This window comes from Hipposideros armiger, unplaced genomic scaffold (assembly GCF_001890085.2).
Source record: "Hipposideros armiger isolate ML-2016 unplaced genomic scaffold, ASM189008v1 scaffold_294, whole genome shotgun sequence".
In the NCBI taxonomy this organism is placed as follows: Eukaryota; Metazoa; Chordata; class Mammalia; order Chiroptera; family Hipposideridae; genus Hipposideros; species Hipposideros armiger.
Window position 1 is genome coordinate 1,540,873 of NW_017731644.1, and position 22,105 is coordinate 1,562,977.

General features: G+C 37.4%; 1 protein-coding gene and 1 pseudogene across 1 annotated transcript in view; one reads left to right on the plus strand and one right to left on the minus strand.

Annotated features, from left to right (window-relative positions):
• SH3GL2 (SH3 domain containing GRB2 like 2, endophilin A1) overlaps nt 1-22,105 on the minus strand; it is a 196,045-nt gene that overhangs the window by 118,551 nt on the left and 55,389 nt on the right. The window lies entirely within an intron of this gene.
• LOC109391487 (40S ribosomal protein S24 pseudogene) lies at nt 19,805-20,176 on the plus strand (annotated as a pseudogene).

Here is a 22,105-nt window from a genome sequence, read left to right on the forward strand (position 1 = left end):
ATTCTATGTGCTAACATGCCAAAAGAGGGCCAAATATTTGAGTCCATATCTGAGAGTTACTAAAAACTAGAAGCCTAACCTACCCAACTCATTTTATAAAGAAGAAATTGGAGGTTCTGGTATTTAGACATGCTCAATAACCATGAGGGAGACAAATGCACGATAGTATTTCTATCAGAGAGCTAGTGGTGACAGACTCAGATATTAGATTCATGGGAAGCCATAGGGTAAGAGCACTTCCCTTGTATGGAGCCAAATATTCTCTCCATGTTTGCATTTTGTTCAATCCTCTGATACGATAAAGAGGGGCAATCAACTATTTTCCATTGAGCAGCCCTGCAAATATCTAAACACTTAATATCAGACATACATTAACTCTTCTCTTCTCTAAGCTATACGATACTCACTACTATGGGCACCCCAGGCAAGGCAGAGGATTAAAAATCATCTCATCATGGGAACTACAGCAGCCCCTTCTCAGCAACTGGTAGAACTACTAGATTAAAAATCAGCACAGAGGGCTGGCCAAGTGGCACCTTGGTTAGGAGTTGGCTTGGGACGCCAGCTCTGAGCAGCAGGGCTCCGGTTTGGATCCCACATGAGGGCCAGTGACGCTGTGCCCTCTACAGCTAAGATGGTGAACAACAGCTCGACCTAGAGCTGGGCTGCCATGAGTCTCTGGCAATGGCGTAGGCTGCAGTGGGGCTGCAGTGGGCTGCCATAAGCTACCATGAGCAGCTGTCCAGTGGCCAGCAACCTATCTGCCTCAACCAGGAAGAGTGCAATGATAATACCAACATGGGCCAGTGAAGCGACGGCCTCCACAACTAGACTGAAGAACAAAAGAACAGTAACTTGTCTCTTCCCCTTCCCCAGATTCCCCAATGCTGTTCTCCTCCCCCAATTCCCCAAAATCTTTTTAAAAAAATTAGCAGAGATACAGAAGAACTCAACAACACATCAGTCAACAGTATCATTGATATTTATAGAACACATAACCCAAAAACAACACAATAGGCATTTTTATCAGGTGCCCATGGAATAGTCACCAAGATACGAGTCCATCATATCTGAGGTCATAAAACAAACTTCAACAAGTTTAAAAGAACTGAAATACAGAGCATATTTTCCAACCATAATGGTATCAAACTAGAAATCAACAGCTGACAGACAACAGAACAATCATGTAACCATTTCAACACACTTTCCTGAGAAATACTGTAAGGCATTTTACACTTAATTTACGTTATGTTACCTGTTCAACAAGGTCAAAAGCATTACATGTTAAAACCAAAATTTTTATTCAGGAATAACCGACTCCAAAGTCTATAGTTTCCACTATACTGTGCTACTTCTCAACAGAGCTTCCAATCCAGTAGTTTTCTAAACTTTTGATCACAGTGTGCCTTAACTGTTAAAAGAAAGAAAAGAAAGAAAAGACTGTACAGCAGTTCCTCAAATAACATTGCTTCATTCAGTGTTGTTTGGTTATAACGTTGATGAGATGCCATAGGAACTTAACTCTTGGTTATACTGATTAGCCAATGGTAAAATTGGTTTCATTACTGGTCATTTTGCTTGAAGTCACAGAACCTATTGATGTAATTAAGCCATTAAATTAGGACTCACTGTACTCCAAATGCATATATTTCACTTTTATTCATGTGTTATCTCCTTTCTATGTAAGTCAACACAAAAAAAAATAGGGACTCTAAAATGATGCTTGTCTAAATATACATGGATAGAAGTCCTAATGTTTTCTTTATGTAACACAGTGATAGGCATGGATTCTCCTTGAGGTTGAGCAATCCATCTAAAACCCTAGCTCTTTCTTTATCTGCTCTTATGAGATTCTCTTCCCCATCTTTGCTTGTGAAGTTTGTTTTTCAAGTCAAATTACAGCACTGCACATTTATCCTTGCTCAATTATGGGCTACTGCTCCATTCTGTAAAGATATCTTCCATCCTGAGTCCGTCATGCATCATATGACCATCACTCCCAGGTTCACATAAGCTGTTACATTAAAACACCTGCCCTGGATAGCTTTATCCAAACAAATAATGAACATTTCAACAATACAGGACTAAAAGACTTAATTCTTCAGTTTGCCAGATTGGTGTTGCCAATTTTCAGCCATTTTCTAATTCACCTAATTTTTCTTATAATCCATACTTCTCCATTTTATTTACAGGATGTCATACAAGCTTTTCTCAAACACCCTGTGGAAGTTTAAGTGTGGTATATACCACTTCTCAGACATGTTGACCACTGGAAGAAACCCTGACAATCAGCTAGTCCAAACCCTCCTGTTTCCCTGGGAAACTGCTGAGACTCGAAGAAATTAAGTGGTTCTTTGAGGCCACCCAGTGAACAGAGGCCCCCTGGCACACAGCCTCAGGAGTGCAGCCAGCCAGCGATGCAGGTGCAAGGCTGCCAGATCGTCTCGTTTCTGAAACCCAGATTTCTTCTGACACTTAAAGGTTGGCTACTATGTCCAATGTAATGGTGTCCTGGCCACACAACTATGTCCAAATGGCAGGCCCACTTAATGCATGCCAGGCCTTTTTCAGGCACCTCCTCGTTAAGTTCCTCCCACAACCAGGGTTTTAATGGATGAGGCACCTCCTGTGACTCAGAGATTAAATGAACTTGCCCACATAGCTAACAAGTGGTCGAGTCATAATTCACGCCTGTTTATTTAACCCCTCCACTATGGGGCCTCACTTAATCTCTATAATCACCCTCAGAGGCAGTTATCATTAGCCATGTTTACGGGTTGGTGAGTAAGTCACAGAGACTAGTAGACTCTGGCCTGAAGTCATATCAAAAGCCCAGATTTATGAAAATTAGAAAACTTTTGTCTTCCAGTCTTAATAGGGAGGAAGCACTCCCAAGCAGTCAGTCATAAACTAGTAGTTACATATATTTCTTGACTCCCAACTGCTTTTTGTTTAGCTTAAAGGTCATCACTGAGATTTTGTGCCTCTAATGCAGCGGTTCTCAACCTGTGGGTCGCAACCCCTTTGGGGGTCGAACGACCCTTTCACAGGGGTCGCCTAAGACCATCGGAAAACAAAAAGATATTTCCATGACAATTCATAACAGTAGCAAAATTACAGTTATAAGAGTAGCAATGAAAATAATTTTATGGTTGGGGGTCACCACAACATGAGGAACTGTATTAAGGGGTTGTGGCATTAGGAAGGTTGAGAACCACTGTGAGTCTAATGTGAACCAATTTCAACTTTCATCTAACAAATAAATTACACTAAATTTCAACTATATCTGATGAAATAATCAGTAAACCCTGAGAATAAACTCGTTACTGTGTTTTAACACTAGTTTCTAACTTGGATTCCAGAGGAAATGTAAATTCTCTTTTACAAGGACTAAGAGTTCCACCACATGAATCTAAATGACAGAGCCCACAGGTCAACCATTGTGCTTTCTTAACCTCCATTAATTCACGAACATCTCTCCAGCCGAGGGACATAAGGAAATATGTCTGTGTGAAAACAATCCCACATACCCTACATACTTCAAGGGCTGACATTCCAGGAACAAATTCTATGTCCCTGTCCCCACACCTAGGAGGCAACTCAGGGATGGCTTTGATGGCCCCTATCCTAGAGTTGCAGCATCTGCTGCTCATCCTGAACATGGGGCTGAAGAGTTCTTCCAGGATCAAAGAGAACGAAAGAGTTGTCTGAGGGATCAGGGCCAAAGAAAGACTGTTCTTTATAATTTAGGACCTCCATGTAAATATAGGCAGGGATCTTCGTGGCCATTTAGCTCCTCCCTACCTCCCCTTTCTGATTCCCCCTCCCCCCATATTCTCCTAATTCCCTAGGAAGTATCATTAGCAAGAAGACCTCCATCACCTTTTTTCCTTTTCCAATTAAGAGTCACCTGAGCCTTCATTCAGCTCCATTTTCACTCAGAGGAGGATAATTTCATAACTGAGTTCCTATTTAATCAGTTACCCCTCCAGAGACATTGCATTTTAAGCAGGGACTCTCCACGATGGAAAGACTTAATTCAAAGAATTAATTTCTCATGACAGGTTTTTGGTACCTTGGGAAGGCAGGAGGTAGTGATCTTGAGGGAGAACTTGGAGGACTTCAGCCACATTTCTCCTCGATAGTTCCTACCGGTCCTCTACCCATAAATACACTACAGAATTTTTTACTATGCAAATACAGCTTCAAGCCCCCTTTAAATAAACATGAAGTTCAATAAAAAATTGCTATAGGGATATCTCAAAATGTTCATGAATGGTTTAAATGAGATTATGTATTAAAATGTCTAGTACTGTGGCTAGTATACATAGTAAATATTTTATAATCAATATTGTTACTGCTTTTATTAATGGTTACTATAAATCCATTTTCTTTCACATATCCCATTTGATAATACAGTGAAATTCAGATGAAATCAAGCTTTTTGTTATGCATCCCAAAGTGGAAGGAAATTAAAATATGTCACCAGAAGAAATGAAGCAGCAGCATAATTCACTACTAAATGAGATAAGGTATCAGAAATGGCAATCCAGCTGGCTGTAGCCATCTAAACAAAATATATCTGGATTTTATTTCTTTCCTGGGAAAAAGTTTCCTAGAGGAAAATGACACCAACACTGCATAGATCTCACAAGAAAAGGGAAGTTTTCTTTTTATAACTGGCCACTCATCTGAAGGGATGGCAGCAGACACTCCAGATTGGGGTTTTTTATTAACAATTTATTAATGACTATCAAAAGGGCAGCATCTTCATCACTGTTAATTCCGCAACTTTCTACAGCCAGAGGAGAGTACATGACCTGAAAATATAGAGCACATGCTCACCTCTTATGCTCCTACCTGTGGTTAGTTCATTCAATTCTGGATGCTCCTCTATAACAGGCGTCCAACAACACACAATTTTTATTAAATTTCCATTAAAATTACATGGAATGCTAATGTTGAGAGCACTGTAAAATGACTATGCTGAAAATCATCCCCCAGAATCATCACAGAGTGGTAGAGTCAATCTCTTCTGCTACAAGAATAATTAATAGCCCACTTTTACTGTGTGCTAGACACTGTGTTAAGGGCTTTACCTATTTTTACTCATTTAACCCTTAGAATAACCTTATGTCAAGCAACTCTCATTACCTTCCTTTTACACATGATAAATCCAGAGCATAAGGGGTTAAGTAACTAGCCCAAAGTCACAAAGTAAGTGCCAAGAATATCAACAGTTGGCATGTACACTTATGAAACTCATTCAGACACACTATCCCTTCTGGTCCTAACTGCCTTATGATGCAGGCATTTTTACCCCTATCTCTAATTCATAGATGGGGAAACAGACAGAGAGGTAAGTAACTTGCCCAAAGGCACAAGTTATTAGAGGGGCTGACCTCTGAATTCAAGTCAACCAATGCAGCCTACCGATGTTGCTTGTATGACCACCTGCTGCCAACACTAGAGAGCTCACCACTGCATGGTGTGACATAAGGGGAACCCAGAGGGCCATCTGCCCCGCAAATCTCTCTCCTGTCCAATTTTACAACTGGTCATTTGTACATATCTTTATCACAGTGTTTGCTATAGTATATTAAAATGGCCTGTTTATGCATATCTCTCTTTTATTAGACAGGAAGCTCCCGGAAGGCAAGATCCCAATATAGTTTCTCAATATAAAGTACCTGCCAACTAGTAGGTTAAAAAAAAGCTAAACTGAAATACTAATTCAGTGTGCATAAGTTTATTAAATCACGTTTTTCTTTGAGGTAGATGACTAAACAGAATTTCATGACCATTCCCTAGAAAGTCACTTTTTATTTATAATTTTTAAATTTTCATAAATCTACAGTACCAGAGAGTACTTTTGTTAATCTTTGCTTCAATTACATACAACTTAATGATTTTTTTCCTGGAAGTAATTAAATAAAATCAACTTTTCAATTTTCATCAAAGTAAACCAAAAAAGCACTATTTCTTCTATTTTGAAAATCGATTTTCATCACCCAAGCTATATACTATTTAACTTGTCAGGTAATCGCATATATATTTTAGGCAAACAGGAGAATATCCATTGAAAAGCATGAAAGATGATCAAGCATGTTCCTCAAGAGATCTGCATGTAATTTAAACAGCTACCACGAGCAGCTGTTTCTTCTTTGCAAACATAAGAGTATGAACAGAATTCAGTTTAAACTATCAATCACACACATATGCTTTAACAATTTATTTATTATTGAGTACTTGTGATGTTGCAAATGCCACAGATAATTTTCCTCAATGTGCTATAGGCAAGACTATCCGTGTGACTTGCAATCTACAAAGCAATGGCATAGCATTTATTTTTCTAAATTATGGCGTTTTTGATATGTGGATTCAGTAAAAAAATTCAACTTTCAACCAACTGTCTATTTTATAAGGCCAGTCACTCTACTGATTTTATGATATATTAATCAGTTAGTTAATTCTCTGAAAAATATTACATATAAGAGAATATTTCAATTTACTCTATCATCTAATATATCCATGGGTAACTTCCTTAGTACAAATCTGTCCGTAAAAATTACTAAAAACACTCCAACAGAAATGACTGAGACAATACTGTGTACAGATCCACCAACACAATTCATATAGAAAATAAAGAAATTTAGTGCTGCCTAAATAACAAATAGATAAATGATTATTGGAAAACCAATCTAAGGACTGAATTCTAAACTAGTCTAGCTCTTTCACTCCAAAAGTAATGAAACCCTTGCTTCTCAGTGAAGTGGCCCCCGAATCACTTTATTTGAAGAGTGGTGGGAGAGGAAGAGAGAATGGCTTTTCATTCTTCCTTAATTCCTTCTCCAATCCCTTATCCCACTTTTCCCATTTGAACTCCTCAAATTTTCTCTTTCAAGTATCATTAGGTTGAGCTTTCATCATGTGTTCTATTTTTGAACAACAACAAAAAAAAATCCTAGCCACTCTGAGATCAGTTGTCACTGTATTACCAGCAGGTACCAACATTTCTTAAAAGCAAATATGTGAATGACCATAAAAGTCATGTGGCTAAGCTTCTCGGTAGAACACAAGCACTGTTTATGCACAGAACGTATGTTTTAAGCTTATCTTTGAGATATTTTCAACTTTTTTTACCTGAAGCTAGAATTAGGTCACAGATTATTTTCTAATCTACCATTGAGATATAAGCATACTTCATGTAGGGAACACATCTTCATAAAATTAGAATTAGTGTCCTTTGTACCGAGTTCATTTGCCCATGAAATTAAGGCTAAACTTGCCCACGAAATTAGTGGCTTTGAGGTAACATTCCAAGTACAGCTATAATATTTGTATTGCTTCTGAAATTAAGCTGAGCTAATAACTAACTTGTAAGTGTGTCTGCAGATACTCCAAACCAATTTAAATTTTTACATTTTGAATACGGACACTTTTAGCCCTGGTCAAAGCATGCATATATTTTTTATGTGGCATCTAAACCAAAGTTGTATCAGAATAAAAGCATATTACAAGAAACCAGCGCTCAGGGCGCTAAAACAGACAGCTTAAGAAGATGAGCAATCTCAAATCAATGTGACTTAAAATGCACCAGATTGAGCTTTAACAGTACTTTTCCTCTGAGTCAAGAAAAGCAGATCTCCGTGCAGGGGCAACCGGGACCCTCCCCCGCCCCCATCTCTTGGGACATTGCAGACTGGGAATGACTTAGAGAAGAGGCTCTGGAGGAAGGCAAGGGCTCATGGAGGGTGTGGTGACCTCAGAGATCATCAGGTCTGACCACACAGATCAGATATGTTCAATGTGCTCAAAAACCGGGCATGGGGCTAGAAGGGCAGAGAAGGTAGATCTAGAATATGAGACAGCAACTAGATAAGCAGATATGAAAAACGAAGAAACAGTACTTCAACCACCATTTCAAAACATTTAGTTTTTAACTGGTATGTTTAAATAAATACTATTTTGGTTTTTTAAATGGCTTTAGGTAATTAAGGTGTAATATAAAACAAATTTCCCCGTAAATCACTTTTGAAAATTGGCTACTCAGATTCAGCTTACAAGGTAGATAAATCTATCCATTATATGAAACATATTGTGGAATATTAAGTATTGCTGTCGTGTGTTTTATAAGAATGGACCCAGTTCATATCATCACTTCCCAAGCTGCATGATCAGGGAGGCAGAGACAGGAAATGCAGTAAAACACCCCATTTCCCTGTTACAGAATTAAACTCGGGGAGAAGGAGGGAAAAGCCTGCATATGTGTTCCTTGTTGTCATCCTTCTACTGCTACTTGAGAAAGGAAGTCCTATGCAAATTCAGGAAGATGAGACAATGAAACAGCATCTACCTACTAATTTTATAATAAATTAGACTTCTGACCTATTGGATTGAGACTTTTTTCCCTTTGCAGCTTTCCACTCATGGACCTGGCTTAAAGCCTCATAGGAGACTGAAGCCTTTCCAGAGAAAAAGGAAAATGCATGCTGATCCAGTTCCTCTCTTCATCACCTCCCTCTGCTGGAGAATTCTTCACAGAATGGCAAAAAATTGTTTGATCTATGGACATCTCTGCAGAGCACAGAACCATGGTTTCTTCCGGGATTGATTTAATCTCACTGTAGAGCGCCTTTCACATCCTCCCCGAGCAGCATGCCTATGTCATTAAAAGTAACAATTTAAATAGAAAATGTCCACATGTTACCACACCTGGTAATTTTTATTTTTTTTTTTACTATTACCTCATTTCCTCTACTTATTATACTTCTAAAGTACTCTTCCAGTAGGATAGTATACTTTTGTCACTAAACAATGTGTTCTCATACCCATCATCAGCACGCTATTTTTTGTTCACACTAGCTACTGATTGATACAGTCAGTGGTGATGAAACTCATTTTTTACCTACAGCTTTATTTTCATAAATTGCTCTTTCTCAATGTTTTCTTATTTTTTTCTCTTATGAGATTCCTAGACATGATATACCTTATTTTTATCATTAACTTCTATTCATTCTGAGCCTTAGTCTACACCTTTGGACGAGCCTTAAGGACAGAATACTGGCTAAGGGACACAGCTCTCCTATGAGGAAACCAATGCCCTTCATTGCCGAGGCAAAAGGCAAGCAAGGTTCATATGTACTGCTCCATTTTCAATAACTGCTTATCCACTCGTTGGGGTAACAAGCTTCACTGAGCACAGAGGAAAATACACAACAGTCTCTGTCTCTCTTGCAGTGCAGTTACTCAGGGGAAATAGCACAGAAGCCCATAAGAGAAATAAATTATAATCACCACAGTAAAGAGAGATTATGAATAATACCTGAACAAAGACACTGAGAAAGGACGACTGATTCTTTAGCTGGACAGCAGGGGTCGGACAGTGGCAGAAGGAAGCTGCCAGAGAAGTGCTAATTTCCCAGCCTGGTTTTCTTCCTTTGGGAAGAGGATGCTCATTTGAGTCTCCATTTCTTGCCCTCCCACCAGTTCCCTCCTTGCTTGACACCTTCTAGCAGCTAGTCGTTAATTATAGTCAAGGAAAAGTCAAAGCTTCCAATGTGGAATCCATAATGACAGAAGCCTGACTTTGTAAATACATGACACAACTACTCTTATCAGGGTTGAAAGAAATCTTTATTGTATGTGGGAGATAAAACTGAAGACAACAAAGGAACAAGACAAACAAAGAAACAAAAACTCATAGACACAGACAGCAGTTAAGTGGTTACCAGAAGGTAAGCAGAGAGGGGGGAGGGGTAGAAGAGGGTAAAGGGGGTCAAATATATGGCGATGGAAGGAGAACTGACTCTGGATGTTGAACACACAATGCAATATACAGATGATGTATTATAGAAATGTACACTTGAAACCTATGTAGTTTTGTTGACCATTGTCACCCCAATACATTTTTAAAATAATAAAAGAAATCTTTCGAGTTATTTCTTCTGTTATAAATTTGTTTTCTACCAACTTGACACTAGGTTATCAGGTACCCTCCATGCCAGCCTCTCGTGAAGGTCCCCATGAATGTTCATCAAGGAATAGTTTTTATAGGACCAACCCAATTCAGCCGCTCTCAAATCAAACTGCTTTCACCCGCCAGGCTCCCATGAAAAGTTATGTTCCTCTGAGCAACAAATCGTTTCAACACACTGGTCTTTCCTACCGCCTCCCTCACGTCATTACACAGTGCATACATAATCTCAAGCTTTATGACTTTTCTACGCTCCTTCTTCTCACCACTGTGTCATCCTAAGGATTATCATGCTAGTAACTCTCCTCAGATACTGCTCCCACTTTCGCTGTTTATCACCGTCACTCAGTTCTTCTCTCTAGGCCAACTTGTAAAATGGGAACAGTAGCTATTTATTCCTTAGAGGGTTTCTGTTTGGAATTAAATGAGACTACTATGGGATGTTGCCTAGCATAGAGGTTAATATGCAGAAAGAACTCAATTAGTGAGAATTCTCTCTCTTCCTTTTCCTATTGGACAAGCCTAACTCCAAACATGCTTCCCCATAGGATCACACAACTCTTGCTTCAGGAGGGTCTTGATTTATCACTGAGAGAAAGGTAAGCGGTTCTCAATCTAAGTCATCAGTGAAAAATTTAACATGTAAACATTGTGTAGCAGCCTACCCTGAGATTCTACATGGTCAGAATATATTCTTATTTTTACTGTTTTAACACAATTGCATTTTGTTAACTAACATCTTGTGTAGATTTTCGACATCTCTGTTCATTGGACTGTAATTACCTTTTCTTGTAGTTTCCTCTTCTCCCCTTTCCCCCCCCGCCCCCCTTTAAAGTCATGCAGTCTTGGGCAGACACCATTGTGAAGGCAGGCGATAATTCCAGGAGAATTAAAAATGAGTCCAGAGAACATTTTATAGCAGGTGAGGAACACAGGCACTACTATTGCAGAAGCAGGTCTAGGTGAGCGTCACAGGAAAGATTCAAGGACACACCAAATAAGCCAAGCAAGTGGTGAATTAATTAAAAAGAAAGAAGCTAGTGCACTCCCAAAATGGTGGGAGCGGGCAGGTCAGGAGAAGAGCAACTGCACTGAAGAACAAAGGGGCTTAGGAATTTATTACCCTCAAAATGAGGGCGCGAAATATTCGAAATTTAGGGGTGGCATTACAGGCGTTCCTAGGTGGGTCCTTACTGACCATGCCTTCCAGTCGGGAGAAGGGATTCTCTTATCCTTATTTGGCTTTAGTCAGAATGGCACAGTGGTACAGGGGGTGGAGATTTTCCCTACCCATAATGCTAATAATATGATAATCCATTATAATTAGCTAAAGTTCACCTTGAGGGGCAAGATGGGTGTCCTAGGTCAGTTCTCGGCCACCCAAATCTAGCTCTGGCCTGTCAGAAGTAGCTGAAGTTTTTCTTAAGGGTGATCTCACCTTCTCCTTCCTTTGTCTCCCCTTCCTTCCTCTCCGTTCTCTCCCCTATTCTTTCTGCCTATGGTAACACTATGAATGACAGACAACAGCCCCCTAAAATCTGTATTGTACCTGAGAAAACCAAGTCAAAGAACTCCCAAGAATGAGATACAAGGTACAAGATTTGGAGGCTAGAAGTAAAATCATTAGGAGTCGCAGAAGAATACAGAAGAGTAAATAGACAGCAGAAAATAGCTGAAAAATTAACACTCAAGAGTTTCAAAGAACTGGGGGGAGGGGAATTAAGACATCTGATTCAAAGAGTTTCCATCAGAAGGTACTAAAGAAAAAAGCAATGCAAGAAAGCAAGCAACAAACAATATAGGTATGGTAAAGAGAAAACAAAATAAGATGGCAAAAACAAGACTGCTAGAACAGTAACTATAATAAAGGCATGAAAGTTCATACCAAAAGACAGACTCTCATGTTGGATTTTTTTAAATTCATGACTCAAACAGTCAACATTAAAGATATGGAAAATATATGTTAGAGAAGCATTAAATGAAAGAAAGCCAGTATAGCAATTTTACTATCAGATAGAATAAAATCTAAAGCCAAAACAAGGAAGAAAAGAGAATTTTCCTACTTATAAAAGGAATAGTGCAGAACAAAAATACAACAATCACAGAAGTATTAAATACCTAAAAATGTGTCCACAAATTATATAAGTAAACAAGTGACAGATCTACTGGGATAAATAAATCAACTATTTCCATTGGCTAATTTAATATGCACTCTATAGAAACTAATAGAAGATTTAAATAAATGATTACTATATTACATATAATATTAAGACACACCTCTCAGAAATCATAGAGCATACATAAATATACTAATTAACAGTAACACACAGAACTTCAAAAACACAAACTATTTTTTCTTCTTAAGCACTCAGGGAATATTCAGAGATCTTGATCCTTTCATAGGCCACAATGGAATCCTCAAAATATTACTGAAAGGTCATCAAATTATAGTCTTACCTCAATATAATTAAGGTAGAAACAAATAATAAAAGAGTGAGAGGATATCCCACATATCTAATATTATTTTATATATATATATATAAATAATTTAAAATTATGTGATTTCAAGAATAAATAATAACTAAAAATCCTTAAAGCATAATGACAAGAGAGCTCATGTCAAAATCTATGGGATACATCTAAAACAGTAATAGTAGGGAATTCTGAGCTTTAAGTGCTTTTAAGAAAAAATAATAAAGATTTAAAAAGAAGCTGATAACTTAATTCATTAAGAAGGACAAAACCAAGAGAAAAAGCCAAAAATTAGAAGGCAGGGAAACTACGGGCAGAAATCAATGAACTGGCAGAAGACCAGAAAAAAAAGAAAAAAGAAAAAAAAGACCTGATTAATAAACCACAAGTAGTGTTGTTGTTGTTTTTTTTTTTTAAAGGCTAGTAATTTAGAATACCCTCAGCAAGACTGATGAGTGAGAAGGCAAAGAAATGGGAAAGATTCTGCCCTCACACCATTAGAAAAAGCAAAATCCAGGGAGTTTAGAGACAATGAAAATAGAGAAAAAATTACTGAACTAGTGAGTAAGGGAACAGAGAGGATAAGAATTGAAAACAAGTTAAATAATATCAATACTAAGGATGGAATATTAAATACTGGAAATATTAAAATGATATCTTGAAAGTGCTGAAAGGAAAAACCACCAACTGTCTTTACACAGCAAAAATATCTTGTAAATAAAGACTTTTTTTAATTAAAGTTTATTGGGGTGACAATTGTTAGTAAAGTTACATAGGTTTCAGGTGTACAATTCTGTAATACATCATCTATATATCACATTGTGTTTTTACCACCCAGAGTCAGTTCTTCCATCACCATATATTTGATTCCCTTTACCCTCATCTACCACCCCCCTCCCCCGTTACCCTCTGGTAACCACTAAACTATTGTCTTATGAGTTTTTGTTTCTTTCTTTGTTTGTTTTGTTCCTTTGTTGTTTTCAGTTTTATACACCACATATCAGTGAAATAATACATTTCTCGACTTTTTCTGTCTGACTTATTTCACTTAGCATTATAATCTCAAGATCCATCCATGTTGTTGCAAATGGCACTATTTCATCTTTTCTGATGGCAGAATAGTATTCCATTGTGTATATGTACCACAGCTTCTTCATCCAATCATCTATCGAAGGACACTTTGGTTGTTTCCACGTCTTGGGCACTGCAAATAAAGCTGCAATGAACACTGGAGCACATATATCTTTACGGATAAATGTTTTCAGATTTTTTGGGTAGATACCCAGGAGGGGGATTGCTGGGTCATATGGTAATTCTATTTTTAATTTTTAAAAGAATCTCCACAGCCTTCCATAATAAAGACTTTTTAAGAGAGACAAAAGCCAAAAGAATTTGTCACCCACAGACCACTATTAAAAAGTATAATAAGGTAATGGAGAACTAATGGAGAGTTCTGCAAAACTGTCAGGTACAAAACCAATATATATAAAATCAATAATATTCCTCTGTATAGTAATAATCAATTTGAAAATTAGGAAAACAGGTACTAATTATAACAGCAAGTAAAAAACAAAATATCGAGGGATTAACCTTACGAAAATTGTACAAGATTCTCAAGGACAAAATGTTAAAACCTTAAAAGACATTTAAAAATCTGTGAATAAATGGAGAGAATGTGCAATGATAGGATGAGTTACCATTTTATAGATGTCAAGTTTCTCTAAAATTAATTTGTAAGATCAATGTACTTCATATAAAATCTCGTCACGAATTGAAAAAAGCTTAACAAACTAATTTTAAAAACTATATGGAAGAATAAAAGAAAATAGCTACGACTTTTTTAAAAAAGAAAATAAAAGCTAAAGGGCCTTATCCTGCCAGATATTAAAATTTATTATATCACAGTAACTGACAACAGCAAAAAACTAATGAAAAAAATAATCAAGATGCAAAGTCAAGAAACAGAATACATTTATCCTTCCTCCCTTCCTTCCTTCACTCTCTCCCTCCATTCCTTCCTCCCTTCTTCCCTCCCTCCATTCCCCCTCCCTCCCTCTCTCTCTCTCTGTCTCTGTCTCCCCCCCCTCTCTCCCTCCACTCTCTCTCTCTCTCTCTCTCTCTCTCTCTCTCTCTCTCTCACACACACACACACACACACACACACACACACACACTCACACACACACACTTGGGGAAATTCCTATGGTTCTCTAATTAGCACATCAGGGAAGGGGAGGAAACTATGCATTCCATAGAAGAAGAAACACACCTATGCAGTAGAAGAAAGACACAAAATGCTATAAAATAATCAGTTATCAAACAGAAACAGACTCACAGATACAGGGAATAAATTGATGACTGCCAGATGGGAAGTGGGTTGGGGGGCTGGGTGAAAAATGTGAAGAGATTAAGAAGTATAAATTGGTAGTTACAAGATAGTCATGGGCATGTAAAGTGCAACATAGGGAATATAGTCAATAATAATGTCATAAAACTATGTATGGTATCAGATGGGTACTAGACATATTAGGGATCACTTAAGTTATATAAATGTCTAACCACTATGGTGTACACCTGAACCTAATATAATATTGACTATCAACTATAATTGAAAAAAAATTAATAAAATTTAAAAAATTATGATGAGAAATCTCATGTATTTCTATACAGTAAGTCCTCACTTAACATCGTCCATAGGTTCTTGGAAACTGTGGCTTTAAGCAAAATGACATATAACAAAACCAATTTCACCATTGAGATGAACAAGAATTAAGTCCTTATTGAATATTTCTGGTCACAAAAACATCACCAAACTTATAAATACCCAAAAGTCTTCTAATACTAATCATTAAAATAAATGTGAGTTATACATACATTTAAGAAAGATGAATAAAAACAAGAGAATTATTTTCCAACAAGTTATACCAGTTCAGGGTGATGGGTGGCTGGAGCCTGTCCCCGCAGCTGAGTGTAAGGCAGGGACTAACCCTGGACAGGACGCACTCCCATCATCACAGGGCAAATTACACACACCCACACTCACACTGGGAAAGCCAGAAATGCCAGTTCACCTCACATGCATATCTTTGGGATGTGGGAGAACCGGCGTACCCAGAGAAATCTCATGTAGATTTGGGGAGAACGTGCAAACTCCATACCGACAGTGGCTCAGGCCAGGAATCAATTTATTTTCTTATCAACATTATAAGGAAATGACATTATTCAAGCACCTGCTATATCCCAAATAGGACCAGATTCTACAATGCAATAATGTCTGCTTTATCCTTTATATTAATTACTATTTGCCTTTGATTTTACAAAATATGCTTCAATCTCTAAGACCATGAAAACATCAAGTGGATATCACCTCAAACACCTTCAACCAATCTGTAAGAGTAACATGAAGATGAAAGTTTGAGGAACACACAGACCAGATTTCATGTTCTTTTGTGTACTTCGAATTGTTACGAGGGTGTTATTTATTTCTTGTTTAAGTAAAATCCTGGAAGTAATTACATTTTACTTATTTTATGTTAATACACATGTATAATATTTTATTCCATAACTGAGTTGAAATTCTGAATGAAAATCACATCATTTCAACTGTTTTTTTTAGTTAAAACTCTAATCAGAGTTGGTATGAAGTCAACTTTACTCTTTCCAGAGAAGATGTCATTGTCAGTATATTAGAAATGTGTGGGGCACTAAATAAAAACTGGTGGATAGGAAGGCTATTTTTTTAGATTAACTTAAAGCATGGGTCATTCTACATTTTTCCAGGTAGAACATCTGGAAGTATTAAAACATCCTTGTGAGGGCCGGCTGAGTGGCTCAGTTGGTTAAGAGCTCGCTCAAGAGTGCGAGCTCTGAGCAACAGCAGTTTGAGTCCTTGCCTGAGCTGAGCAGCTGCTGAGCTGCCAACAGGTGGCAGGATGGCTCAGCTAAAATGAATAAATAAATAAATAAAACACCCTTTTGGGGGCTGGCTGAGTGGCTCAGTTGGTTAACAGCTCGCTCAAGGGCGCAAGCTCTGAGCAACAGTGGTTCGAGTCCCAGCCCGAGCTGAGCTGCTACTGAGCTGCCAACAGGTGGCAGGATGGAACAGCTAAGGAAAAAATAAAAAAGTAAACACCCTTTTGGGACATGCCTGTCAAAACTTTTAACTATGATTTTTCTTTCTCATTTCTCCCTGTTACAACAGATGTATAATGAATTGGTTTGAAACGTTTATCTGTTCAAAATTCAGGCTTAGAAAAGGTATCTAAACTCTGAGAAAGAGTATTATACATTTTTATTCAAAATAACTTAAATTATTCATTGTTTTCCTTATGCCCAAAATGAATTCTATATGTGTTTTTTATTAAAAGAAAACTGTGTTGCCTTATTTGAACTATGTCTAATGAAGCAAACTCACTTGTGTAAGTAAAATAGGCACATAGCAAATTGATTTTTCATTTGAAGAAGGGAGTTTTATGGCATTCCACACTGTTCTTTTAAATATCATGATTTCATAACTTATAGATTTATCTTTGTCATACCATTATAGTTTTTTCACTTAAATCATATTGAAAACAGAGACCGTTTGACCAAATGAGAATGCAGTATTTGTGATGTAGTTAAAGTGAGCTGTTAAATTCAAAATATGGTTGTAATTCTGCCTTAAAAGATGTATACTGTAGAACCTTATGATGAATGCCTGAGTTAAGGGGGAAAGGCATAAAGCCCACACTGACAGATTTATTTGTGTACATACACACACACACACACACACACAACACACACAGAGGAAACACAATTAGTCTCAGAGTAAAATAAAATCCTTGATGAAGGGGTGCTTTTTGTATCTAGATTTCACTGTGATAATTTGAAAAAAAAAATCTGATTGATGATGTGATGCACAGGCCACAGTACTTTGCTTCTGGGCTCTCATTTGTAACTGACACTGTCAGCTCTTTTTAGGAGTTGCTTTCATCATTTCAACCTGAATGAACCAAACTGTCATAGAAAACGCTTTTGAACATTTCACATATACCAAAACACAGAGGTGAGACAATAGTTGAGATCTTTCAACACAACAATTTAGAACCTAAGAAGCTACTTGGACGAAGTTTATTTTCGGAGCAGCTCTGATTCTATCAAGGTACTATCTTAGTACATTTTGGAAAATGAATGTGTTAAATAATAATGGCAACAAGAAAATATTCCAAGGGAACTCTCCTTCTCAAGTGTCAATAATTTACCAATGCAAGAAATAAATACTGCATAATTCTTAGCGAATTAAATGGTCATGGTGGCTTTCCAAAAGAAGGACGAAGCCTAACTTCTTTGCCTGGCATTCATCTTTAATGATTAGGCTCCAATTTACCTTTGCCATCCAGCTTCTTACCTTTCTTGGTTGCCTTAATATAGCTAAACTGACTATTTAATTGTCCTTAATCCCATCTCAGTACCATTGTTTAAGCATTCCCCTAATCTCGATCATGCTCTTTGCTCCATATGTACAAACCCAATTTAAAGGTTGCCTCTGAGTCTGTGAGTGCCTGCATGCTTCAATTTGTACTAAGTGCTTGATACACATTATTTATTTTAATCTTTACAATCCCTTCCCAATGGTAGCCATAATAGCTACTACATTAAGTACTTAATGTGGTACCAACTGTTTTTTAGCATAATTGTATTTAATCCTCACAACAAGCTATCATAATATGTTACTCCCATTTTACAGATGAGGAAGGTGAAGCTTTGGATGTTAATTGTGGGAGTTAGGGACCCCAACTCTGTGGTCTGAATCTGAATCCCAGCTCTACCACTTGCATCTTCGTAAAGAAGGCGTTTCTTCAAATGTTATAGAGCATGTGTGTGTGCGTGTGCGTGTGCGTGCATGTATGTGTGCGTAACAAGAGCTCTTTCATAGAGCTGTCATAAGCACTAAATGAAATCACCCACATAAAACATTTAGCATAGCATCTGGCACACAACGTGAACTTGTTGGGTGTTAGCTATTATTCATTTTGGTCTTCCCCCACAGTATCTAGCATAGTGCTTTGCACATGGGAGAAACAAAAACATTACACTAGTGATCAGAGAATGCTCCATCTTTTGTTAAAATAAATTTCTTTTATAAGTCAATTTAGAAAAGCAGTTCGTGTTCTGTTAATTTCAGATTATTAAAAAACAAGAATTTGAATTCAAAATGTTTATGGATTGATCTCATTGATACTTCTTTCCTCTCACCTACTGTCATGAACATGAGCATGCAAGCCAAACAGTGGGGAGATGGTGATTGAGCTTAACTTCAGAGGGACTGAAAAAGCTATTTGCTTGGGAACATTACTGGATGTTAGAAGGCTAAAATGTAATATTCAACTCAAGCACATAGTCTATAATATTAGAAAATTGATAATCAGCATCTACCCCCCAAAAGGCTCCTTTATAAAAGCTTAATAATAATTTTTAAAAATGAGCTCTTCCAAGTAAAAACCAAACACAAATTTTCAACTTTGTTATAATCAAAAGGATCATATTATTCTGTGTCTAAATTCAATTCCAATATATTACTTAGAATTATGCATAAGTTTAGGCACTCTCTAAAGGCAAGGTTTTCTATATTTTCAACATGAATCAATATGCAAAAGATTTTAATTATAAATTGACTGTGAAAACTACATGAAAAATTTGAAGAACACATTGTTGATATTGATATATTTAGGGTTACTTTTCTTTTCCACATTTATATATCTTACTTAATTTGATCTCCACACTAAGTATAGTAACCATCTGTTGCCATGCAAAGTTATTACATTATTATTGACTATATTCCTCTTCACCTTCTTCACCCATTCTTGCACCCCTCTCACCTCTGTAGAGAGCTCAGAAATAAACCCTCGCTTACATGGTCAATTAATCTATGACAAAGACAAGAATATACAATGGAAAAAAACAGTCTCTGCAATAAGTGGTGTTGGCAAAACTGGACAGATACATCCAAAAAATGAAACTGGACCACTGTCTTACACCATATACAAAAATAAACTCAAAATGGATTAAAGACTTAAATGTAAGACCTGAAACTATAAAATTCCTAGAAGAAAACATAGGTACTAAACTATTTGACATCAGTCTTACCAATATCTTTTTGGATATGTCCCCTCGAGAAAGGGAAACAAAAGTAAAAATAAACAAATGGGACTTCATCAAACTAAAAAGCTTCTGCACAGCAAAGAAAACCTTCAACAAAACAAAAATACACCCTACTGAATGAGAGAAGATATTCGCAAATCCCATAAGGGGTTGATATCTACAGTATATAAGGAACTCATACAACTCGATATCAAAAAAATAACCTGATCAAAAATTTGCAGAGGACAGCCCTTTTCCTCCCTGGCTGCTTGAGGGTGGGCCGCCATCATGAACAACACAGTTACTCTCCGGACCAGGAAGTTCATGACCAATAGACTATTTCAATGGAAACAAATGGTCATCAATGTCCTTCACGTGGGAAAGGCAACAGTGCCTAAGACAGAAATTTGGGGAAAGCCAGCCAAAATGTACAAGACCACACCTGAACACACCTTTGTATTTGGATTCAGAGCCCATTTTGGTGGTGGCAAGACAACTGGCTTTGGCATGATTTATGTATTCCTTGGATTACGCAAAAAAAAAAAAAAACCCAAATATAGACTTGCAAGATATGGCCTGTATGAGAAGAAAAAGACCTCAAGAAAATAGTGAAAGGAATGCAAGAACAAAATGAAGAAAGTTTGGGGGGCTACAAAGGCCAATGTTGGTGCTGGCAGAAAATGAGGTGAAGACTGGATGACAGGAGTAAAGATTCATGAGTGACTTTATCTGTGGTGATTGAGCAAACGTTTCATGAGAGGACTAATTAAGAACTTAAAAAGAAAAACTGCAGAGGACATAAAGAGACACGTCTCCAAAGAATACATACAGATGGCCAACAGACATATGAAAACATGCTCAGTATATTAATAATCAGGGAAATACAAATCAAAACCACAATGAGATAACACTTCACATCAGTCAGAAAGGCTATCATCAAAAGGTCAACAAATAACAAGTGTTGGCGAGGATGTGGAGTAAAGGAAACCCTCGTGCACTGTTGGTAGGACTGCAAAATGGAACAGGGCCACTATGGAAAACAGTATCTGGAGGTTCCTCCATCTTTTTTACATTTACATCCTTCCCTGGAATTTAAAGAGTTAAAATTCTATGCAATTATTATACTACATTAGACAGCATGTTGAAAGAAGGCCCACAAAGAAGAGGGATGTGGCAATGCTGTCTCATTGCAAGACTCAGCTCACATAAGACCCTCTCAAAGGGCCATTCTCTCACCACCTTGTCCAGAATATTTATCCGTCACCCCAACTCTTCTCCACATCATCATCTGATTTTCTGCATGGCATTTTCACAACTGACTCTGCTTTCATTTACTTGGTGACTTTTTTGTCTGTCTGTACTATTGTGAAGAGGCTCCATCAGACAGGGAAATAATCTGTTTTATTTTCATATCTCTAGCTCTCTGCCTTGGGAGTAAACTGCAGCAAATGCTCAATAAAACACTTGTATAAATGAACATCCAATAGCACAAGAACTTCTTTGATGCTGACTTGAAAAATGTGCTGGGAAACAAGAAAATAGTAAGGGCTTCTCTGGGATATCTTGCGAAACATCAGTCCTATGAAACCAGCATTTTAAGATCAAAAGGTACGTACGCTTCACAGAGACATGGAAATCGAGTATTTGATCTAGTTTGGTTATAATGACATCAGTAACAACCACCATCTGGGCACTTGCTGGTACCACAGGTGCTGTGCTAGGAATTTCCTTACATTCGCTGACTCCCTCAAAAATACCACTGCAGCTGTGTTGAACATATTAGCAATAGCTTCTGATGGTATTAGCCCACCCTACCTGATAAGGAAGCTGGGGCTCAGAAAAGAGATGGTTCATAGCTAGGAAATGAACACGAATGCACTAATGTCACACTTCTGTGTCCAAAGTGCATGTTATTTCCACTAATTATTCGTCCTTAGGAAGGCCTGTGTGGAACTTTGTCTTTTATATAAATTCATTATTTTAAAGATGTTACAACACAGTTCCCGGCTTTAAGAGTTCGCGTGAAGAATGCAGACATATCAACAGATCATACATGGTGTAACAAGTACTCCACAGAAGCTATGAGAAGAGGTTTAGGGGATTCAGAAGTGGTTCCCAGAGTTCGAAAACCACTCTTATATAAGCCTGAGAATTTAAGAATGATCTGTTTGGGCCTAAATCCGATGGCCATAACCCAATCATTCTCCATTTACCAGCCATGCTTACTCAAGTAGTAGTCTTCATTAATAAAGTATGTGGTTAAAGCTGTGATATGGTCTTAACCATTGGACTAAAATATAACATAAGCTGAATTAACCAAGTATTTGTTCTCATGTCCTAAAGCCATCTAACCAAAATGCCACTATTTACTGCAAGCTCCACCCAACAACTTCAGTTCTCAGAAGACACACCTACTATAGAAGAGACCATTTTAGCAAAAAATGCTATGTGTACTAAGTTTATATTTTGAATTCTTTTTCCTTCCAGACAATCAGCAAGTTAGAGCATGTATTCTACTTTAAGTAAAATGATGAAATT